This window comes from Neodiprion virginianus, chromosome 4 (assembly GCF_021901495.1).
Source record: "Neodiprion virginianus isolate iyNeoVirg1 chromosome 4, iyNeoVirg1.1, whole genome shotgun sequence".
Lineage (NCBI taxonomy): Eukaryota > Metazoa > Arthropoda > Insecta > Hymenoptera > Diprionidae > Neodiprion > Neodiprion virginianus.
The window spans coordinates 5,016,856-5,034,774 of record NC_060880.1 but is presented as its reverse complement, the minus strand read 5'-3'; the positions used below and the strand labels follow the sequence as shown (position 1 = coordinate 5,034,774).

The following is a 17,919-nucleotide window of genomic DNA, read 5'->3' as shown; positions in this document are numbered from 1 at the left end:
TAAGTAAGGCTATGCCGGGACGGAACGAAGACCCGCATTCCACATCGATCATTTTATTCTTCTTTTACTCCTGTTTACTTTTTGATTTTCTTTCTTTTCATTCTTTTCATTCTTCTCACCCAAGTTCTCTGACGAACGAAAAGCACAATTTTAATTCATGGTTAAAGAGAAACTAGATATTCTCTTCTTGCAAAACGATTCCGGTGTGAAAATGAGAGGATCGAACCCGCTCAAATTTTTACAGACGAATGGTTAGTCTTGAGGACAATATTTTTTAATCTACTTCGCACGTCGTCTATTTGGTAGAAATCCTCTTTTTCAAACGCGTGTGTAGAAAGCTCAGGTTCGAATTCATTAAGCCCCCGTTTCACTGCAGACCATGACCCCATAACGTGGAGCGATAATTTCCTGACTGGGAAAGTCTGTTACGGGTAATAATATGCTCGGGAAAGTGAGAGAGGAAGAAAAATCGGAGGGTAAAACATGCAATGAGGAGGAAAAGGGGTTGAAAGTGCAAAGAAGTTGGACGGGAAAAAAAAACTGGATCGATCAGCTACCGAAGTCGGAAAAATTCATATAAAATAAGGATTTCGGCGCTGGGTGAAACGAAGACCAGGAATTCAGACCCTTCGCCATTCCTGCCAGTTTTTCTTTTTATTCCTCTCGGCCAATATCTCTGTTTCATTCACACCCCGGATACGGTACCGTTTTCCTTCGCGCCCGACGAAGCGCCGAAAGAGCGAAAGCTACGAAGCGACGAAGCGCCATGTGCCAAAAGGGGCTGGAACACTAAAGCACAGATGCTGTTTCCCCCAATCGCTGGCAACTGATTTTTCTGCCACTCATATCGGTGCCCGCTCTTCCCCCCCCCCCCCCCCTTTCCGAAATTTTTGACATCTTCTTAGTTTTCCATCACATGCGATTCGCCCGGTGATCGCGATAAGGAAAAGACAGAGATCAGCAACGTTGGATTGATTAACGGAAAATTCGCGAGGCTGAATCAAGGCACTAGGACTAAATTCCCAAAATATAGTAACCCAAAAAAAAAATACATAATATACTAGCAGCCCATCCCGGCTTCGCACGGGCATATAATAATATTAAGTAATAATATAAATGTTATTTTTCCAGAAACTCACTGTAAACATTGTGTATTTTCTTTTATTATATTATTATATGCCCGTGCGAAGCCGGGATGGGTTGCTAGTGTAGCTTATATGACACGTTCGTAGATTTACCATAGCAGCGCCATCTATTGATTACTTACTCAACCCAGTCGAAAGGTATCGACATCTGTTAGAATCATTCGGAGTTAACAGATAATTGTGACTGTCAAATAATAACAGACAAATAATTAGCAATATATTACAATTGCGACTATAATTTGAGATTTAAACTATCCTATCTCTCAAGTTGGATCGAACTGCACATGGTGTGCGTATTTTATTATAATCGGTTAAGTGGTTTAGGAGTCCATTGAGGACAAACATCGTGACACGAGATTTATATATATTAAGATGTGTATAAACAATAACAACCCACACGAGCATAACCCAAAATAAAAGTATCATGTTGGATATTTGATTTCATAAAATTTAATTTACGGTAATTTAATGTTTGACCAACTTTTGTCACGGGTTATTTTTGTTTTGGTTATTGTTGTCTTGGGTTATTTTTGTCTTGAGTTATTTTAGTTTTGGTTATTTTTGTCTTGAGTTATTTTAGTTTGGTTAATTTTTTTTTGTTCTTTTTTTTTAGTCATTTTCATCTTGAGTCATTTTTGTCTTGGGTCATTTTTATTTTGCTTATTGTTACGTTGGATTATTTTTGTCACAGATTATTCTGGTTTGGGTTATTTTTGCCCGGTGTTTTCTTTTTGTTTTCGGGGGGTTATTTTTGTTTTCATTCATCTTTGTCTTGGATTATTTTACTTTGGGTTACTTTTGCTTGGGTTACTTTCACACGGCGTATCAAGGTCCCTCACTTCTACCGAGCGACGCTCGAACTTTCCGAAGACGGACCGAAACTAAAGATGTCGAAATTGCTGTTTAGGACTTCGGACGGGTTTGAATTTCGACAGAAACTTCACCCGATCATTTGAGATATTAAAATTCTTCAAACATTCTCCGCAGCTTTAGGTCCGGAACCGAAAGTCTAGCTCTATTATTCGGACATTGTAGGGTTGCTTTTCTCTACGCATCTAACGTTGGGTGCGAACTTTACTTTGACTTGAACTTTCCCGATTCTTCTTCGATTCTAATCGTATTGTCACTCGGTCGGAATTTTTGTTCGATATCGGAGACAATCGCTGATTGGTTTTCACTACTCTTCTCCGCGGAATTGTCTCGAGGATTGATACCTGCCAAAGTTTTCGCATCGAAATTTTCAAACTCGCGTGGAACTGTTTTCATTAAGTTTTAATCTAATTGACAGGAATTTCAGCTTTTCAAACTTGTCGCAACTGCGAGTGGACATTTCCATTTTCATTTATATATTCATTTGCGCACTGACATGACACTCTTAGCATTTTACGGTTAGCAGATAACGAATACCGTGTCGATTAACAATAAGCTGGACGTTGTTCGGCCAAAAATCTATCGTTCTTATTAATCTCACACTGAGAGAAATTTTTAGTTCCGTTTACCGCTCAGTCCTTAACTATATTTTCATTTTTTACCACAATCGAAGAATATATTTCTAGGTATAAAATGAATACTAGTTTCCTAGCCGTTACCGGAAAGTCTAGTATCCGTTACTATTCTTTCTCATTACGATCGCTGTTGTTATATTTTCTTGCAACTGTTGCAAAAATTTAATGCTCGTGCAACGATAAATTGACGTTAAAGCCTTGTTTAACTAAAAAAAGTGGAGTAAACCTCACAAACTGATTTTGCGTCGCAGTAACCAAAAAAGGATCGACGATAGCGCAAAATGGTTTTGTGTACGTCGTTTTCCGTAATTCCAACAATATTCAAACAGTGTTTTTTAACGATACCTGGTTCACTCAATTTTTCTACTTACTGTAGCAAATGAAATTTTTCTCAGTTCACTACGAGATAATTGCACATTAAGTGTTTATCAAATTATCATACTCGCGACTTGTGGAGATTTATTTGAAAAATACAAAAATGGTGAATGATGTAATTAGAAACGAAGGCTTGAAAGTTGAAATGCGGTTGATGTGTTCGATTTCACTCTGAGAAAACTGCGTTTCTACAAAGTAGCTGAAACGGAATTTCTTTTTTTTTTCTGAATAGTTGGTCATAATTAATATCGGTAAAATGTTGTGAGAATTTAATATTCCACGATGCCAACGTGATGAAAAAATGTTGCTTTTTAAAAATGCTTGTCACAGCGAATCTACAGAAAACAGTTTTCTCAATAAACCTAGTAATCGTAGAGCGAAACGAAATTAATTTACTAAATTTTCAATAATTATATCATCGATTATTCCAGGATTTCCTATAAATTTTCATATTTTCGAAAACATGTCTCTCCCTAGTTCAGCAATATAGTTGTAATTATTTAACAAATACCGAAGCATCCTTGTTAACCTGATTTTCGCAATTACGGTCGAACAAAATCTCACGTTACGAATGCGTAAATAATTCGATCTCGTTTCCATCCAACCTTTCCGCGATCCGGCAATTCGATAGCCAAAATTCAGCTTGCGTTTCATACGCGAATGCTCGCCGGTCTGGTCTCGATTTTCACAGTATCGAATCGCTCGTCCTTGAAGCTTTTTCAAGGATTGTAATCCGAGGCTTAAACCGAAGTGCTCGGAATTCGTAGGCCAGCGAATTTGTCCGTCAGGCATCACCGAGTGTTCGGTTAACACGATGAAACTCGGCAAAGCTTCCGCTTCGTACAAAAGCCGCGAACCGACACGGCATAAATTGCCAGTTGAAAAGCTCCTCGCTTCCCAGGAAAGGATCAGTGTTACGATTCAAACTTTATCCGCGAGGAAGAGTTTTGCGGTAACCGCCGGTCCTTAAAACGTAATTAGCCAAATTCGCCGCTCGCTTTCACCCTTCTTAATTCCAAAAAAAAAAAAAAAAACCGGAACCTTGCCGAGCTTTCGACCATGAGAAATTTTCCCAAAAATTATACGTTCACGGTATTGAAATATACCTATTTCGTGAAATTCAGTAGGTACTTGTTTATTCTAGAAACAGTGAAAACCATTGTGCGCGAAGTAAGATTTTCTACATTTGTAATAAAAAGTATACAAGTTTACGTTGTTATTTTTTATAAAAGAATCCCGATGTTTTTCACCTTGTTGCTCATTTTTTTCCTCTCCGTGTATGCAATTCGTAACTTTTGTCCACGGTGCAGCGGTAATATGCAGTCGAGAATTATTGTTCGCTGAAGTTACGCTTTCAAGGGCATTTAACGTTCTCGCCGCGCTGCGGAAAGATAAGATTTTTACCTCCGTCTGCGGTCAGCGAAACGTCGGGATATTATACCAATAGTGATAATTGTGCCACCGTTATGCGTATAATGTACTTCGTATCGCGCCGTAAACTACGTCCAGTGATTTATCGTACTGTGAAATAACTTCATTTGTTGCGGTAACTGGAAAATTTATTGTAAAATCGGTAAGGTTAAATTAACGTCGGGAATATTGTTGCGGAATCGCGTGTATACGCAGCACTGGTAACTATTTTTAGCGATTATAAATGTTGATATTAGATTTTACGGTAATTTCGAAGCCAAATCAGTCAACTGAGAAGAATTTCATTTGTTACAGTAACTAGAAAAATTGAGTAAAACAATTATCGTTAAAAAAAATGTTTCAATATCGTTGGAATTAGGAAAAACGAGGTGGGCGTAAACATTTTGCGCCATTGTCGATCCTTTTTTGGTCATTGCGACGCAAAATCAGTTTGTGAGGTTTTTTACTCTACTTTTTTAATTAAACAAGACCTTAACGTCGATTTATTTGGGGCTGAAAAATTTCGTGGGGTATAAAATAATATGTAGGTCGAATTCCGAGCCGCGCGACGAAAGACGCGAATCGGTAATTTCATTTCGCTAATACAAGTTGACCTTGCCGCGACCTTTCATATCCACCTTCGTAAAAACCTCATTTCCGACCGCATCGGTGTGATTCGGATGGTCTTTAAGGATTTTACCTGGCATTCCTTTTTTTTTATCTTCTTCATCCCCCCCCCCTTCCCATAAATATCACGTCTCTGTTCAACTCGCAGCTTGGTATTACGGTCTTCGTAACGTGTGAAACGCGTTGTATGTTTTTTATAATCGCAATCGGTTCTCTGGTTGATGAAATTTGATGTTATTTTTACAATTTTATCTTTTTTTCTTTTGTATTTTTGTTTGGTTTAGTTACGACACGGACAAAACTGGTTTTCATTCACGAATTGAACAGCGAATTCGATAATATATAGTAAAATAATTAACCTAGTGAGATATTGAATGAATCTACTTAAGTGAAATTTTACAAATTTTCAATGGAAGAAAAGAAAACTAGCCGAAGAAAATAGTTTTTTCGCGATATTCTTCATCGCCATGATGACGGAAAAGTCTGTCAATCTGGGCGGAAAAATTCCGCACCTAGAAAACAAAACGAAAGGGTGAAAAATTTGTAACCGATAGAGTGTGGCAGTCGAATAAAAATATTTCGAAAAAAAAAAAAAATTACAAACTAATTTTTTCAAGTAAATATATAAACTGAGAAAAATTTAATCATTTTTTTTAGATAAAGTAATGTTTGTCGGTAAAACATTGAAAATCGAATTTTTTCCAGCAGAACCGGAAATTGAAATTAAACGGGACATGGCAATTTTTTATGCCCGTCATTTCGTTTTAAAATCCTGTAAGTTTTAGATTTCTTCACTCAGCCGTTTCCCAATATCATCCTGTGAGTTTTTCGGACAGACTGACTGACGTTTTTTTTTTTTCTAAAAAGCTGTTCTTCGGATTCTAGAAGTTCAAAAAACGTTAAGATTCGTTTGAATTAGTAAAAATGATTTTCGATCAAGACCAATACTTTTCTTGTATCGCAAAAGGTGATGTTAAGTAAAAAGAAATCGTAACATTTCCGACATACTATGAGGATAAAAATGTTTTCACTTTGGATTTTACCGAATACTTTTTCTCTCCGTGTAAATATTTGCCGTCTAATTTTTACTCGTTAAATGTCGTCGGCATTATGTATCTATAACAGCATCAACTTAACACGACAAGTTATCGGCTCAAAAGTATATGTATATATATATATCTATATTCATTTATGGTACAAACACGCGTACCTCGAGTCATAAAATCGACACGCCGCGCGCTCAAATTGCAAGTCGCACTTTTCTCTCGGCTAGCGAAAGAGATTCCCGAGCTAACTAACCCGGGTACAGTCCGGGCAAGAAACTCATGCCTTGACGAACCTTCGAGTTGTTTAGAAGAAAAGGAATTAAGAATAAAAAAAAAAAAAAAATTGAACACCTTTTTCCATGCCGTGCGACAAGTTTTTTTTTTTTTTTTTTTTTCATGAAAAACATCAGAGATAAGTATTATTTGAATCCGCTAGTATTTCGTTTAAGGGGTGGAAACTGCCGCTAAAGCTTATTTCCAAAAATAGATTTTTTCATTCACGATTTCTCGTTATTGACGTAACGTTTTTTGATATAATCTATGTTCGACACTATTTATTAATAACAGGTTACGACCCTCATTTTTTTTTCTTTAGGGGGGAGGGGGGGGGGGTGGAAGGGGTTGAACTCAAGAGGTGATTCTTACTCGTAAATATCATTCGAATACGCGTTTCCTCGCCACCGAATGAGGGAGGAGGAAATCGCACGATTCCGTTTACCCTCATCGATATTCGGCTAACGAACCCTCCGCCCTTATTTTCATGAGCCTCTACTCAACCGGATGTTGTCCGAAACAGCGTGAACACGTTATCACCGGCAACGATGATTCCTCCCCCGATCCTCCGCAAACATTTCGTGTGCAACACCGTCCATCCATCAAAATCCTGCCACTTTGGATGACTTGGGACTTCGAAAGTTGGCCGACGCGGCCTCTTTGCCACACCGATCACTTCCTTATCGCATTTACGCGCCTAGCGAAAAGTTTATATCCTGATATCCAAGAGCAGGCTACTTAAGGATGTATCGGTTGTAAATTCTCCACCAAAATTTAGTATCCTCGACGATACTGAATACTTTGTGATAGGATGAAGATCGGGAAGAAGAAATCAACTACGATAAAGACGATGAGTAAATTAAATTTGAATAATAATAATAACAACAATAATAACAATAATAATAACAATGAACAAAAGTTATCGATAAATTGTTTAAGTAAAAAATTGTCCATCATATTTTCAGGGAATGTTTACTTTTCTTGTCATGTGAAATGAATTCGTTGATTTTTCTGAATATACGCGAATTTAGAAAAACATTTTGTCATTATTTTCTTTTGTTTTCGAAAATTTTGCAAACGCTGTATGTACTAAACTATTCGTTCGCTGCCACGAAAGCTTCTTCATTGTAGTGTATCATTTTTACAAAAACGTAGCCAAATGTCACGATTTTTTCTCCATTTTACAAATTTTCACAATCTTTGTCAAAAATGAAAATTTCAAAATAATGATAAAATTCTTTAAAAGCTTATGTGTATTCAGAAAAATCAATTCTTCAACTCGGATTCATTTCACATGGAAAAAGTAAAATTCCCTGAAATTTTGTTAAACAATGTTTTTTTCAAACAATTTAATCGATAACTTTTGGGTATTATTATTATTCAAGTTTGATTTTGCTATCGCATTTGTTACGGTTGATTTTATCCGGATTTTACCGTATCATGAAGTATTCAATATTCTCGACGGGGTTGACTTTTGGTTGATAATGTACAGCTAATACATCCTTAATAAGGATGAGTTCATCACCCGTGAAATTATTATTATACCTCTGCTCTTGGAAAGAAAAATTCAATCCAAGCACGGCGGTAAACGTATTTAATCGAGGAGCAGAAATTTATTTTTTTATTTTTATTTTTTTTATTTTTACGTAGAAACTATCGATTCGACCGATGAGATGGGGATGAAATTATCGGTTATATCATGTAAGCGAGGCTAACGAGTGTCGTAAAATCATTGCGTTAATTTCGATAGAAAAATGCAGCCAAACCTGTGTTTTCAAGTTATGAAACTTCCAAAAATACACTGCGCGTATTTTTTCCAATTTTTCTCAAATTTGGGGCACGATGAGTTTTGAATCGGATTATTACTCGCTGACAAAGTTCTTGAAATTCATGAAACTTTTGTACCAGCTTTTTCCTCTCCAAATAATCGACGAGAGTTTTGTTTTTTTTTTCGACAACTCTCTAAAGACCAACTAAGCGACAATGCGTGGAAGTTCCGAACGCCAGCTATGGATGACCCGACTGCAACGGTGATTTTCTTTTCATTGACTTAAAGATGTTAACGAGTCGTGTACACCTAACTAATAATCTGGTACAAAAAGATGGGTTGAACAAAAAGCTCAAGAAGACATTTGAAAGAATCTCTTCTCCACTAACAATAAGAGTGTGAAAAATTTAATTTTGGATAAATTTTTATTTTTTATTTTTTGTTGGAAAAAGGGAACTTTTATTGGATAAATTCGTTGTTCGTCCGTTCGTTTGTTGAATAGAATTTTTCTCGGGAACGGGTAGAGCTGTAAAGTGGTAATCAATATCGAAAACTTAGGTCCACGGTCCCTCAGAGGTATAAAAAATTCAAGCTTCTAAGTCATCGCAATAAAAAGATATGACCATTTATGTCACATATTTTTATACTCGCAAACTCGCGCATCAAAACCTATGGGTTAGGTATACTTCCCGTTGGCCTGGAATCATGAAATTTTTAGAGAATCAAGGTCTCGCAGCAGAAGCAAAGAGAAAAGTTCGAAAATAGTTGACTTGTAGTTGTGACACGCAAAAAAAAAAAAAAATCAATTTTGTACGGAACCTTCGGACAGCGAGACCTACTCGCAATTATTTATGATTACGCATAATATAATTGAGAAGAGATTCTCTAATTAAAATTCATCGGAGTTAACGCGAGTTCAACTTTTCAAACCTCTGCTGTGCTAATTTTTCTTTACACTGGACGGACGGTACAGTTGGAATTAACATCCTTAGCTCGGATCGATTGGTTGATTCGGAATCTAACTTTGGCTATCAAATCTGAATATTGTAAAGTTTGGAAAAGAAAATTAAGAAGAGGCAAAGAAGAACGGGATCAATTACTTTGGTCGACGGGTAAATATCTTCGTACGTGTCATTCGGGCCACTGAATGAATGAACGAATGAATTAATGAATGCTGTAAAATTCTCTTCAGGGTGAATGGAAAAAACGAAAAAGAAAAGAAAGAAACAATTAAAAAGCGCTAATTTGAGTAAAGTAAACTCAAAATATGATTCTTTCTGTCTTCTGGTTTACGTTGATGAAATCGTACTGCTAGCTCAAGTTTAACATACAACGGCTAACTTCTTTCGCAAATGTTAATTACTTACAAAACTTGGCCTGAAATGAATTTTTGAACACCGATGAGGTAATTTTTTAATTGCTAATAATAATCACCACTGTGAATGGAAAGTAGAAGGGAATTTATTCGCGATTAATGCAAACTCCACATTGTTCATGAAAATTGCACAAATTGTGTCCAAAGCCGTTTGTCGCCTACGGTTTTCAATCAAACCGATAAATCAATTGGCTAATAGATTTACCGATACCAAAGCTTAATTTACCATAAATTTGTGTTGACATTTTGTCGCTTTTTTTCACGTCTTTACAAGTTTTCTTCCGGTTCCCGAGGCTCTTATTCTTTACAGTAGCTACAGCCACCGGTTTTCGCAACGTTTCTCAAAACGCTGCAAAAATACCCAGCTATTTTATACGACTCGCACGAGCTGGGAAAACTCTTGGAATATATTTCACGGGCTAATAATTTTCCAATGCATATAACGGATTTCCAATACCCCAAACACGCGGAGCGCCGTTTGACCGCGACGCTGCGCTCTTACTTCGGCTGTGATATACACGTATATTATACGTCTATAGGTATTTTCGATAAAGAAGGTCGCTGCAGGGGATACCGATGCCGGTAACATGCATTCCATAAATCACGGAATTTAGAGATGCCGGTAAATTTTACGTTTCAGAACTATTGACGTCTTTGCAGCTTACTATAAATCCAAAATTACCAAAAGTTTACGTGTAAATATAATACAGCGATGGATTAGCCGCTGTAGATATACAAACGCTGGTATCATCGTATAAATTTTTGCAACTTTGCCAATGCGGTGACTGAGTGAAATTTCATTTCGTTTCGATTAACTTACCCGTTTAACACACTTGAATTAGGTGATTGCAACTCTGAGAAAGGAGGAAAAACATTCGTCTCGGTGAGATTTTTTTCCATTATTTTCAACAGATTTATCAAAATCGTTCGGATTCCAACTCGTCGATACTTAAATCCTGAGCTAGACGATTTCTTTGCTCGGTTTATAAAACAAGGCATAAAATAAAGAATGAAACAAACGTTTTAAAAACAAAACACAAAGTCAATCTTTAATATAAATTTCTCAGATCGTGTAATTGGAGAAAAGCGTTTCTTTTTCTTTCTTTTCTTATAACTATTGCCGAAATTACGAGAATTCATTGCTATGTACAGTACGTACCGTCGCTAATGGCCATTGAAATCTAAAACCAATTTCTCGTCCAAGAATAAATATTCCATTTCCTTGCATTTATATATATACTGCTTTTACGTAGAAAACTTGGAGGTGAAAATCGACTCGACGACGATTTTGCATCTCGATTAATTCTGTTGGACCGGTTGAATCGTTTTCAATTAATTTTTCGCCCCCCAAGAACTACCCCCCGAAGAAACTCGGAGAGTGTTTTGTACCTCGAAGTATGCGACTCCTGCAATTTTGTGTGTGCGTTAAATTGCCGTTTAAGGATCTGTAATAGCGTTAAGAAACAGCCCGGTTTGATAATCGTCTCTGTCTCTCGGCTCCTCCTCGTCTTTCCTGACGTGTAGCCCCACCGTTGTAAACTTATCGTGACACGTTATTCTGCTAAGAAAATACGTGTTTCGAGAAAATTTTTATTTTTTTTTTGAAAAAATCTATTTTTAGAGGCATTTTATTACATATTAAAACTTTATCGAAAAAAATATACAATAATACATATCATAAATTACAATCTAACGATAATTTTTGCAGTTGCGACAGTTGAGCAATCATTTTTCAATCTCCACAAAATTGTATCACCGTGTAGATCTGATTTTCTAGACGAACCAATTTTCCCAGACATTACTAAAAAACTTTTCTTTTCCCCGCTCTATCAAATCAATCAAACTTTTTCGTTGTGTGAAAATAAGTTTGGTGTCGGACGTTGTCTGTTGATCTTGAAATTTCGTTGCCACGACCAAATTCCTGACATACGATCAGATTTTCGTTTATCGTAAACAAGTTTAAAATACGTATATTTTACTGAACATCGTGCAAAGTGTATGCGCTAGACATTATACACATAAATCCAACGCAACGTTGTTGTGCTACGATATTTTTCTCCAGCTTTCAATTTCCATCATTCTCTATTTTTCTCATTTTCCTTCTCTCTTATTCATACCGAGTTTTCTCAAGATCGCAAATATTTGCCTTGGCATGTTCATTCCGGAGAAGCAAACCCGTCGAGAGTTGGTGACGCGATTCAATATCTCGGTCAGAGAAATCACTATTTGTATTGCGATTTATACATACATCTTGTGTACACACACACACACACATATATATATATAAATATATTCCTTTACACTATGTAAGTACATATATATATATATATATATATATATATTTTTTGTTTCTCCTCACCGCTGTCGTACATAAAGTGAAAAATTTACATGATATATGTATAATAGATATTTTTGTACAATTGCTTTTTCTTTTCTTTTATTTATTTATTTATTTTTTTACCGAACAGAGATAAGAACCGTCTTATACGACTAGAACTGGTCGAAATGTCAAATTTGCATCACACTGTCTTAAAGGCTATTGTTTGATACTTGATTTTATACATATATTTCCGTTCCATTCAGCAGAGAAAAAAAGTTGAAGAAAAGAAAAAGTAATTATAGAAGTACGAGCTGTGCTTCATAAGAACATCCATTCTCTCAACAATTATGCACAACGATAAATTATTTATTTATTCAATTTCTGTTTTGCATACGACTCGAAATTGCATACGCCTTTAGAAAATTGATTTCGAGGTCGATTGAAATACAATCGTCATTGTTGCAATATCTGCCGTAGCAAAAGTTTCCTCCAGTTTGACAAAATGAATTATATGCTGCTACAGAGGCGCCTACGCGATAGGTAATTGAATAAATTTCTCACTCTCTCTCTCCCTCTCTCTCTCTCTTTTCGTGACTATTGACCAAAATATAGTTTCATTATTCATCCTCGCGATGCGATTGTTTTCAATCATGAGAATCTTCTAATGTACGTGTAATTTAAACGCTGCTCCGGACCTCTTTACTGTCGGTAGTGTACGTACGTCAGCTTAAAATGACTCCGACCGGTGTCGGGATTTTCACTCGTGGGACACGCGACGCCCACATTACATATTGTTATACCTGCGGTTCATGTTTACACGCGTACCATCGTCTTACCCACTAAGCATAAGAATCTGAGACTTTCACGCGACGGTGAGATGCGGAAAAAAAAAGGAAATAACAAAAAGAAGTTGATGACGAAGAAGGGCCGAGGGGGGGGGGGGGGGGGGGGGGATTACGAGGATAGAGATGAGATTACGCACGGTGAATTCCCGAACTACGTTAAATTTAATATTTTTCTATTTCTTGTTATCTTCTTATTTTTTGTTTGTTTTCTTGACTTATTTTCACTTTAAGACAAAGTTTAGCGAGAGTCGTCGAGCAGCGAGTTTGCCATCGTAATGGAACTGTTGAACAAACTTGCTAATCTCACCAGACAAGAAAAATAAATAAACAAATAAAACGTCCGTAAAAAATGCGCCTAATACACGCTTTCGAAACGGAAAGAGAAGTAAATTTTATCGATGGACGAAAGAAATGTGTATAATTTATAAGAGATTTTGTTTGGAATGCGTGAAAATTTCCTAAAAATTGTATGATACATGAGAGTAATGAAAGTTGTTTTTGCGGATTAAGGATTACCATTTTTTTTTTTTTTTTTTTTCTCTTTATCTTCACATCGACGATTAGAGAGGCCGGTGATTCGAAATCGATACTTTTTGTTAATTTGATCGTTACCAGATAGTTTCACATTGAATATTAAAGAAATTAATGTACACGCAAGCTGCAATAATTATAAACGAAAGGTGAAAAATTCTTGTAAATTGATTCAATTTCATTCTACGGTTGCTCGTTTTATTCCGAAAACCATTTTTCCATAAAGTAACTGGAACAGACTTCGCGTTATTGTCGATGATAATTAATATCGCTGCAACGTTGTCAAATTACACATTTCGCAATTCCGGTGTGTGGAATCGAAAAGAAAAAATATATCTGTTTTCATATTATCACATAAAACTCCGCAGATCACAATTGTGTAAATAATTTGTTAAATCCTGAACGTGCTACGATAATTTCTTTGCATATGTACGATAAAATTGTTGAAAAACAAAAAAACATTGAATTTCGTCTCGCTAATATTCCTAATCTTCGCGATGTATAGAAAAGCAAAGAAAGAATTCTCGAGCAACAAATTAGTCGAGATGTTAAAAGAGCAACGAAGACATTTCGGCCTGATTGAATTGCGGTGAGAAAGAGATGCGGGTGTGAAGCTGATCGTGAGCTTTTTGCGTCTAGTCGAGCTTACGCGGGGCCGCAGCTTGGCTTACACAGTGTGGAAAATTGTGAGAGAGAAGGGGAGGCGATTGCCGAGGCACGTGCGAATCGCTTTTCTAACTATACGAAACGTTAAATACGCTATAGAAATCCATGTCAGCCTATGTTCAAGGGTGAGGAAGGGTGGGAGGGAGAGTTTCGAGTTGGCGCAGCTTTTGCTCGACGTCTATAAGGGCGAGGGATGAAAGGCTCGCTTCTCACGCCGCTTCCTTAACTTTCCGCAACTAAGTTTCTCATATCTTCTCGACCTGCGCGATATTCGCGTATATAAGTCGTCTTCGTCCTCGTCGTCTGCTTCGTCGTCGTCGTCGTCGTCGTCGTCGTCGTCGTCTCGGTTATAGTTGAACGAAACACAATAAATTGTCACCTGACACGAGGAGACGAGGAGTTCTTGTGCCGGAGGTGTAGTAGAAACTCCTCGAGAGAGAGAGAGAGAGAGAGAGAGAGCAGAGAGAACAACGCGGGGATGAACGTGTAACTACTAACTACTAACTACTAACTATATCCTTTTCAGGGGGGTGTTTCAAAGCCCGGTTGACGTTGCAACGTTACGATTCGCGTTTTGTTGTTTATGCTCATTATCGCAGCGAGAGGTATTTCCGGTTGCGGCGGTTAAAAGGGATCGGTGGTAGTTGGCGGCGTGAAAAAATTGCTATTTTAAACAATTTCTTTTTTTTTTTTTTTTGCTCTCTGTAGCTTATAATGCATTTTATCAATTAAATAATGCAAAGTTGTCGTACAATGTTTTCACTTTAACCGACAATAATATTAAAATTTATTGTAGAATGAGTTAGCGCTATATTTGTTGAAAAAGTTCCACAAGTAGTGCTTTGCGACGATCATCGTGACTTTTGACTAGTTTATCGAAAATCAAGGGCAAAAAAAAAAAATTTTAATGACCGACAAACACTTTCCTTCTCAGGATGATGAAAAGTATCGCGAGAATATTGTTTCACCAATTTGTTTCTTTTTTTTTCTATATATACATCCACGTACGTCATAGGAGAAAAATTTGTTATAAACAAAAATCTACAATAATACTGTTGTCATGATTTTTGTTTGTGGTCACTTGTACTATGTCTTCTTATCACTGTGGGGTGTAATTTGATGCTGGTGTAAGAATAAATTCATGTTATGAGGAAGTCGAGTAATTAAAAAAATACAGTATAGTAAAGAAGCAGATTTGATGTTGGAATAACTAGAAAAAATGTAGTATTAACAATTGTAATAATATTAAATATTTATCCGTGCCAGAGTTTCTTATAACTTCAATAATATTTAAACCGTTGTTGCATAAACAATATCTATTTGATTCGAATTTTTCCGGTAACTATATGACAAATAAATTCACTTCAGTAGCACACTTTGCATCATTATTTAATTGTTCAATAAATTCTTGACAATTTTTTATCCTTCTATTATTCCACATCAACTTATTCTCGACTGTGTACTATCAATTTCTTGATAATCCTTAGATGCTTGATTCACTTCTAGACTATGTCTATTATACGCGAATTTGACTTGTAAAATAGTTTTCATTTTATTTTTCTTTTCATTTCTACATCCGCTTTCGACCGATGGGATATAATTTATACCCTTGAAAATGCCAAGGCAACCGGTTTTCCCGATGGGAATGTAAATTCCTCTCTCGTTCCCATCTGCAACTGCAGCATACTTCAGCAGTTATTCATATTCTACGCTTAATCTGCAACGAAATTGAAAAGCAGCAGGAAAAAAGAAAAGATCTGGATAGAAGAAGAAGAAGAAACAGTTGAAGAAGAAAAGAGACGGGAAAAAAGTGTGGAAGAAAAATTTTTCCCTCTTACATCTATACATATGTATACATATATCCATCCATACATGCATACATACATACATGTATATATGTATATGTATATATCAAGTTCGAAAGTAGGATTACCCTCTACAGAAAGATCAATCCGGACGTAGAATCCAGTCGTAAAAATTGTAGAGCAAAAGTTGAAGGTGGGTGGGGGCGGAAATAAAAAAAGAAGAAAATGCCTGGGAAAACTTTGTCGCTGCAGTTATTCCAACGTATGTTTTTCCGTTTACATTCTCAAGCTGCATCATCAGTTCTGCTCCTACTCACTCTTTGACTTTAAGCGGTGCAGTTTCTTGTTCTTTAATCGGTAACCTTTTCATTTCTCTGTTACAGATTGACGTTGATTTGATTCGGTGCGGCGAGGGAACTTTGCTCTGCATACGGAAATAAGAGAAATCGCTGATATAACAGGTAAGCGGAAAATGAAAGAAAAATGTTGCATTGAAGTTAGCAATTTAACCGGTTGTTAGTAACGTTCGGAGCATAAAATTCTTAGTTCACAATTTTATATTGACTTTGAAGTGATCAAGTTTTTAAAAATGTCGGTATGTTTTGCTTTGTTGTCGCTTACTGGATTTCGGAAATTTAAAAAATTGTGAAATAGGATTTTTCAAAAACGTCAATCATTACGATAACGTCACCAATTTTAGTCTCGTAGAAAAATGAAGTAAAGTTACGAGTATTTATGGAATTGAAGAATTCGAAATACCTGCTATTCTGACTTTCATTTGTCTGGTTTCGAATTTTTTCATACCGCTTTCTGGTTTTTCTGATGTGTACTCGAAATGTAAATCCCACCATTTCAAGGCTTCTCATTTAACACAACTGAGACGACGTTTCCAACCCATTTCCTGTCACAAATATACGCCAGGTTCCAAATCTTCACTCGCAAGTTTTGTATTTTCAAATTACAAACGCGAAGACAATTTTTCCTGCGAATTTTATAAACTATCGTCGTTGTAGTTTAGTTATTTTTATCCGGTATTTATATCGAGTGACCGTCGCGAAGAAGCGAAGGTGATATCGGCCCTTACCGGGTCAAAGGTCGCAAAAGTATAAGAAAAAGAAAAAGAGAATCTATAGGCGAAGGGGGCAAAGCTGCTGAGGTTCGGCGTCGTCGTCTTTGCCGAAAGATAGCCTCGAGCCAATTTCAACGAGCGAATTGACTCTCGGAGAGAAAAAGAGAAGAATTATGGGTAATATGAAGGTGGTACGGAGCCAAGGCTCCCAGCTATCGTGGCTGCTCCTACTATCTCCCACACCTTGTAAATATATATATACATATATATATATATATATATATATATATATTATTATATATGTACACTAAGGTACCTTATTTATATCCTGTACTCTCGGCCACTCTTTTTCCCTCTTTCTCTCTCTCTCCGCACGCTGAAAAATCCCTAAATCCTGATACAGAATCTCATAGTAGTAATCCGGCGTGATAGGTACAGCTCTGCAAGCCAGATGCTTTAACGGCGCATGGCAGCGTGTGGTAGTACTGTTGTGAGTGTCGGATAAACCGACACACGCGAAGTAGACGCGCACAGATTCCCTTACCGACATTGTTACCGGCACTTAGCCAAGACGCAAACCACTTTCTAGAATACCCTGACGGTGGGGATATCCCCCACTTGGCTAAGTGCCGGTAACGATGTCGGTAAGGGAATCTGTGTCCAGTGCCAGCTGTGTGTGTCTAATAGTGACGGTAAAATTTTGAAAATCAAGAGCACATTAACGTTTGAAAGGGAGAAAACGAACAACCAAACCCGCATGCGATCCTTTGTTTTTTTAGTCTTTTCTTTATCACCCAAGCGTCGAAGCGTTGCGATCATCGTTGATTGATTATAACTACACGATATTCGTTGAAAACAGAGTGGACGGCTTGCAAAAAAAAAAAAGAAAATTCGTACATAAATATTCACGTACAGTGTTTATACAGGTATGTATAAACGGCCAGTCTGCATATGCGCGTATATTATATTTTGTCTATGCAGGTCAGTATTGCCGAATGCCGGATTTCGGATTTCCTCTCAATATCGATATCTGTCGGGTGATACCGGGTGCAGTAAATCTCGTTTAGATATTATCGTAGCGATGTCGCGTCGCTACAAACACATGGCTTCCGTGCAATGCGGTAACAACGAGAATTCTATTTTCATGACACTTCACATG

General features: G+C 36.8%; 1 protein-coding gene across 4 annotated transcripts in view; it reads left to right on the top strand.

Annotated features, from left to right (window-relative positions):
• The window catches only part of LOC124302157 (putative polypeptide N-acetylgalactosaminyltransferase 9), a 196,301-nt gene that overhangs the window by 77,299 nt on the left and 101,083 nt on the right, over positions 1 to 17,919 (top strand). For 3 of the 4 annotated variants that reach the window (XM_046758001.1, XM_046757998.1, XM_046757999.1), the window contains one exon: positions 16,075 to 16,152. The gene's annotated coding sequence lies outside the window, so the exon portion shown is untranslated. Of the gene's footprint in view, positions 1 to 7,077; positions 7,089 to 16,074; positions 16,153 to 17,919 lie in introns of those variants that run through there. The other variant, XM_046758000.1, reaches the window with a different exon arrangement.